Source organism: Vombatus ursinus, unplaced genomic scaffold, assembly GCF_900497805.2.
Source record: "Vombatus ursinus unplaced genomic scaffold, bare-nosed wombat genome assembly UNPS02014819.1, whole genome shotgun sequence".
Lineage (NCBI taxonomy): Eukaryota > Metazoa > Chordata > Mammalia > Diprotodontia > Vombatidae > Vombatus > Vombatus ursinus.
This window is the reverse complement of record NW_020954597.1, coordinates 819,369-826,410: the sequence shown is the minus strand read 5'-3', so window position 1 is coordinate 826,410 and position 7,042 is coordinate 819,369. Positions and strand designations below refer to the sequence as shown.

Sequence of the window (7,042 nt, the reverse complement as noted above, 5' to 3'; positions counted from 1 at the left end):
ACACACACACACACACACACACACACACACACACACACACACACACACACGGAGTTTGGGGCAGAAATACACCAAACATACAGAAGAACAGCTGGAAATGGGACAAGGGGTAGAGAAGAAAGTGAAAAGGGAGGATATTATCAGGGAGAGAATAGTCACAAGCAAAAGAAACTTCCTGATCCTGAAAAGGGGAATTAAAAGGCAGGAAGGACGAAAAGGACTAGATCAGTGGTGTCAAACTCAAGCTGTATATCAGGGTCCTGGACCCACCTATTGACTGAGTTTTAAAACAAAATGTATCCAGGTTTTATTTTATTTTTATCTATTTTGTTCAATATTTTCCCAATTACATTTTAATCTGGTTCAGTCGAATTTGGGAAGAGGCCGAGTATCTGACACTTCTGCCTTAGACTGTCTCTTGGACAAATGAAGAAAGACTGAAGAAATTTTGGCATCTGAATGGAATGTCATATTATTGGGCCATGGAATATTCACTCTGCCGAAGCCAGTTCGCCAATTCCTGACCATTCAGAAAAAGATCTCGGATAATCACTCCGTACTGAGAAGACCTCAGAGGCTATCTCAAAGAAATGCTGGTTAATGGCATCATCAAAGAATCTCGCCACCCTTCTGCATCAGCCAGACAGCTATGGGCTACTGGGCTTTGAACAAGAAAACTGAAGTGGACCAATACACTATGCCATTGATGCAAGATGCCCTGGATTGTCTGCCAGGCAGGCAATGGCTTTCAGTCTTAGACCTGAATACTGGCTAGTACCAGATATCTGTGTCTGAGGAAGACAAGGAAAAAGACTGTTTTCATTTGTATAGCTGGATTTTACTATTCTGAGCTTATGCCCCAAGGAATCTTGAGAAGAAGTCATTGTACAATGGCTAGTGGAGAAATTGCTTGGAGACAAGAACTACCTGGAAGTATTACTGTACTTGGATGACAACATTGTCTTAAGAAGGACACAGGAAGAATTCGAGGATAGACCAGGGTGAGGAACTTTGGGCCTTGAGGCCACATGTAGTCCTTTGACTGACTCCAAATTTCACAGAACAAATTCCCTTAATAAAAGGATTTGTTCTGTAAAACTTGGACTCAGTCAAAAGGCCACAGCCAAAGACCTAAAGGGCCACAGGTTCCCCACCTCTGGATAGGCTAATGAAAGTGACGTATGGGCTGGAGGATATTGGTCTGAAGCTATCAATAGACAAGTAACAATTTTCAAAAGATTGAACTATAGGCAGTTGCCTTTCTTGCCTATGACTATTGCAATAAATACACAAAATTATTTCTGGTTCATGTGACCAACAAGATGGAGGACTAGATACTTTCTTAGATCCTCATGACCTTTCAAGCTTCTCCAAAATAGGAATTATGGGTATTCAGTGCATTCAAGCAAGAAGACCCTATCATAACTTGAATAAACTGAAGAAAGAAAAGCAAATCATCCCAAAGAGAAATAGGAGTAGCAGGAGAAAAGAAAGTATTAAACAAAAAGAGAAAAAAGACCTCCAATGTCTACTCCTTCCTCAAAACCTGGTAAAGGTTAGGAGAACAGGGAAAAACTTTTGCATAGGATCTATCCACTCCTCCCCCCACCCCTACCCACCCCCAGCTTTCCTCCCAAGATCCCTTTCTACCAGCAAATTCTACCTTTAGTTAGTGGCCAGGATGATCCTGCCTCATTCCCGTCCCTCTGCCATCTGCTCAAAAATAAGAAGGCATGAGATCACACAACAAAAGCAAGGAATGGTAACGGAAACAATCGTGAATCTGGGGGCACGTGTCTATGGCCTGCAGCAGGCCGCCCTGCATTCTGCATGCTTGGCGGTTAAAGGAAGGGCTTAGAAACAAAGTCTCATCTGGCTCTGCAGGACACAATGTTACGTTCAGAATCGGGTAATGGGGGAACATAGACGATAAGGCTGGACAGGCAGGAACAAGCCTGCTCGAGGCCTTGATCGGCAGGCAGAGTTGTTTTCATTTATACAGTAGGCAAAAGGGAAACATAGCCAGAGTGGTGGAAAGACCCTAGTGGTCTTAGTGAACCCCAATCTTTGTGGTCTGTGAGATACTAGAAAGCAGACCTCCTGCTTCCCCAACTGGGTCTGTATTCTTTGAACAGCCCCAAGTTGCCTTGTTTCACTAGGCAAGCATCTATGTGGGCACTAGTCAATAGTGACAGAAGCCAAGGGAAGAGGAAATATGGGCCAGCCTACTCTACACTGCTGCTGTAGCCTCCTAAGCCTGAGTCATGTACAGCCCAGGGTGAGTGACTTAGATAAGGAGGAAAATGTTCCCAATCTCCCTCAGCGATCATCCCCACCCCCGCCACCAACCACAGCCAACCATAAACCTCCAGCAGCAGCCCAAGTAGCAAAGAGGAGGGAGAATCTGGCTGACAAAACTCCGTCCCAGAGTGTTCCTCATTAATCAGTAAGCCTACGAGCTAAGAGCAGAGAGAAATAAGGCTGTGCCATCAACATTCTCCTGATTCTCGGTCTGCAGGGCCAGCAGCCCTGCTGCCACGCTGCAAGAGGAAGGATGGGGGGAAAGCAAAGCCAAGTCTCCATGGCTCAGCTCCAATCTTCCCTATCTCTCAAGCAACTGCCTCAGGAGCATCAAAGAAGCAGCCACAGAGCAGAGGAAATTTCCATTCCATTTCTTTTACTGCCATCCTAGGGTTCTTTCTCCTTCCTAGCACCAAGAGCAGCAATAGCAGCAAAGGGGAAGAGGAGGGAGAAGAGGAATGAAAAGAGAAAACCACCGGGCCTAACCACTGGGCCTTCTCCATGCCGCCGTCACTCCTCACCCCCTTCAGGACTATTGGCAGTTAGGAAATGAGAGAAAACCTGCTACATGCCTGCCCTAAGTGGTCCCATCACTTCATCAATTGGAGAAGAAAGCATCTAAAACTGCCCCCCATCTCCCACTCCCAGCCTCTTTCACAGCAAGGTCATAGGCAAGGAGAGATGAAATCTTTCCAGTCCTGCAGAACTGTTGTCTGCCTCGAGACTGCTCTCCCAGTCTGGGCCTCCCAGGCTGGCTGGTCAAGAGCACCTACAGCACATATCGCCTCTCTGAAACCAGAATGAAGCCCCCAAAGCTAGGCACAGTTATCACCCAACTTCCTGTCCTGCCTCCTGCCCCTTCACCTTGCCAGCATGTTTTACCCTTTAGCAGGGTCCTGAAAAAACAGGAAGAGATTTGAGAGGTCTTCTAGGTCATGCAACCCACCCCCTTCAATTTAATAGGAGGAAACAGGTCCACAAAAGTCCACAAGCAGCCCCAGGGTTCCTGCCTCCTTGATCAAGGCTCTTCCCACCATATACCCAAGTAGCCAGAACAGAAACCTTCCAGCGAGCCACCACGTCCTTCGGATGACCCAGCAAGGAGCGTGGGGAGGCAAGAAATAAAAGTGAGCAAAGAAAAACTCGCTAGATTCAGCCCCTCCCAGCCCAATAAGGAAGGAGAAAGAGGAGAATTCTGGCCCCCACACCCGGCCCCCCTCAGTCTGAGATCTCGCCCTCTTTTTCTTACCCTATTCCAGTACTCCTACTAGTAGACGTTAGCAGCAAGGGGATAGAAAAGGTCATCCTGCTACCCTTTGAGACTCCCCACCAATCTTTCTCCTGCTCTGGGAACAGCAAAGAAGCAGTGGCAGCTACAGCAAAGAGGGAAAGGCTTAAGGGGAAAACAAAGAGGGAGAAAAGCATCTTGCCAGAGCAAAATAGAATGAGATCTTCCCAATCCTTCCTCTTTATGGTCAACAGCAGCAAGGGGAAAATAATGATGAGGATATCTAGCATTGCTCTAGCACAAATATCTCTTTTGATCTCACAGGAGCCCTGGGAGGTAGGTGCTATTATGATTCTCATTTTACAGATGAGGAAACTGAGGCAGACAGCAGTGAAGTGACTTGCCCAGAGTCACACAGCTAGGAAGTCTGAGGCCACACTTGAACTCAGGTCTTCCTGACCCCAGGGCAGCTCGGTGGCGCTGCAGTGGATAGAGTGCTAGGCCCTGGAGTCAGGAAGACTCATCTTCCTGAGTTCAAATCTGACCTCAGACACTTACTAGCTATGTGAGGACTCTGGGCAAGTCATTTCACCCCGCTTGCCTCAGTTTCCTCATCTGTAAAATGAGCTGGACAAGGAAATGGCAAACCACTCCAGTATCTTTGCCAAGAAAACCCCAAAAGGGGTCACAGACAATCAGTGGAAGACAGTGACAGAAGCTAAGGCTGGAAAGGAAGAGTGGTTCCACACTGGCCGGCTTGGAATGCACTCAATGCTTTGCTCAGTGATCAACAGCAAACCATGGAAGATTTTTTTTTCTTGCAAAGAAATGCCATAATAAAATAAAATAAAATAAAATAAATATTAAAAAAAAACACTTTCTCAAAAAAAAAAAAATGCCATGTCTATCTCAATCTGTCTCCCTCTAGTGTGATGGGTGGATTCAAAGAGCGAGGAGGACAGGAAGCAGTCAGGAGGCATTCCCCCAGCCCAGGAAGATAGTCAGAGTGCCCGTCCCAGGGCACATAGTGGGAATAGAGGAGGGGCCAGATGGTCTTATTGTAAACACACTGTCTCCTTGTTGGATGTGAGCAGGAAAAGCAGCTAAAGATAACCACAAGGTTAAAAAACAGGGAAGATAGAGAACGGTGACGCCACTGACAAATGTACTGAGGTCCAACAGTGGAAAAGGTTTTAGGAAGCAGGATAATATAGCATAGCATGTAATAAGACATTGAATTTGCAGATGACCCACGTGCAGTCCTGCTGGGACCCAGGGGCCTTGGAGTCAGAAGGTCTCACTCTACCTCATCCACCAGCTGACGGCACAAATACTCATCCTGCCCACCTGGGAGGCTGTGGGTACACTGGAGGAAGGTCTGAGAGGCAGCTTTGGGAGGAATATACTCGGAAGTGGTTGAAAGGAGGGCACTGAATAAGCAGACTTACAGAGAAAAAAGAGTTGGCCAATCTCAGCCCTTAGAGTAAGTTCTTTTTACAGACTTGACTTCTAATTTTCATTTTTCTTTCATTTAGTATTTTATTTTCCCCCAGTTACATGTAAAAACAATTTTAACATTCATTTTTAAAACTCTGAGTTCCAAATTCTCTCCCTTCCTTCCTCCCCACCCCCCTCATTGAGAAGGCAATTCCATATGGGTTATACATGTGCAGTCATGCAAAACACTTCCATAATAGTCATGTTGTGAAAGACTAACTCTATTTCTCTCCATTCTAATCCCCCTTCTGTTTATTCTATTCTCTCTGTCTTTTTACCCTGTTCCTCCTCAAAAGTGTTTTGCTTCTGAGGAAGACTTATATTAAGGGATGAAGACAAATTTAAGCAGCTGTCAATCACAGGTGGAAGTTAGCTAGGAGAGAGCTGGGAGAATATTTTCTGGGCCAGGGATTCTTTACCTTTTTGTATCTTGGGGCCCTTTGACAGTCTGGTGGAGCCCACGGGCTCCTTCTCAGAAGAGATGCTTTTAACTGCATAAAATACATTGGATTACACAGGAAATTTCAGAAAATAACCTTGCTATAGATGACAACAACAAGGTTGGGGAAAAGAGTGTTCTGGACAAATTCTAGCCCTACCCTACACTACTATTGACCCTGGCTCCTCCCCCTCCACAATCACTTCCAGACAATTCCCTCTCCCTCATTTCTCTTTGCCCTAAGAGGCCTCAAGCTGGAGGGTGGGTGGGGAATTCCCAACTTTTTCAAATCCTCTGTTCAATATGAAAGGAAATTAATTCTAAAGTTTCCTATGCATATGCACATAAGAAATAAGGTTACCTAATTTCAGGATAACATGTTTATCCAATATGCAATTGTCCCCTTGACTGGCTTCTCTTGGGGATAGCAGAGCCCAGGTTGGGAAGCCCCGCCTGCCTCTAGAATCCAAAGGCTTGGGGGGGGGGGGGGGAAACTTAAGCCCTTCCAATCATGGTCTCTTGAGTAAGTCACTTAAATCCATCAGCAACAAGAGAAAGGGGCAAGAAAAACATTTATTCCACTTGGTTTGGGACTCCCTCTCCCAACTTCTCACCCGAGTCAGCTTACTGCATTGATACTCATTGTTTCCAAGGGAACTCTATGAGGGGAGAGAAAACACACATCCTGTTGGCACCATGCTCTACAAATGTGCCTCCCTCCTGCCTAAGTGCAGGTGGTATGGAAAGGAAAAGAGAACAGGGAAAACCAGGGGTGGGAAATCAGGCTGCCAACTAGCCCCACCCCCAGCTTCAAGGCCAGCCTCCTTTCTCTGCCATTCCAACATGTTAGTATTACTCAGTGGCCACTGGCAGCCAGGAGGAGAGAGGCTACTCCGCCTCTCCAGCTCTTCCCAGAATCCTCTCCTTAGCACCAGCACCGCAGCTAGACGGAGCAATAGTCTGACCTGATTGTTTCACTTGGCAGCCCTCTGTCCAATAGCTAACAAACCAGCAGAGCTAGAAGGTGCCTTAGAGATCAATCAAGCCATTCCCTTCATTTCAGAGATTCAGAAACTAATACAGAAGGGGAGTGATTTGTCAAAGATCTTGGAGTCAGCGAGTGAGAGAGCTGAGTAGAAACCAGCTTTCCTGAGCACCAATCTAGTGCACTCCAAGCACACTTCTGACTATTCTGGGAAATAAGCAGTGGGGAGGGGGGGAGGGGGGAAGAACCTGTACACCCCCCTCACTGCTCCAGCAAGGACCCTACTTTCCAAGTGTCTCCCACAGCAAAAGAGAAGAGAAAAGGAAGGCAGGCAGAAAGAAAAAAGGCCCTACCACAGCCACCGGGTTCGGGAAAGGAAAAGCCTCATACCAGGCACAGAAATGAAAAAAGGAAGAGGGAGAAGTCCCGCCTGGCTACTCAGCACCCCCTCTGAGAAAGAAAAGGGGCGACGAAGCTAAACCCCAGCTCCTGATCCCTCACTCCCTCCCTGGCCCGTTCTCTCCCACTAATTAGCCGGGACAGGGAGTGTGGGGAAGGGAGTGGGGCAAAGGGAGAGGAGCTGGTGCTGTCC

The 7,042-nt window shown here is 46.9% G+C and overlaps 1 protein-coding gene across 1 annotated transcript in view; it reads right to left on the bottom strand.

Moving 5' to 3' along the window:
- The window catches only part of TEX11 (testis expressed 11), a 174,149-nt gene that overhangs the window by 99,505 nt on the left and 67,602 nt on the right, over nucleotides 1–7,042 (bottom strand). The window lies entirely within an intron of this gene.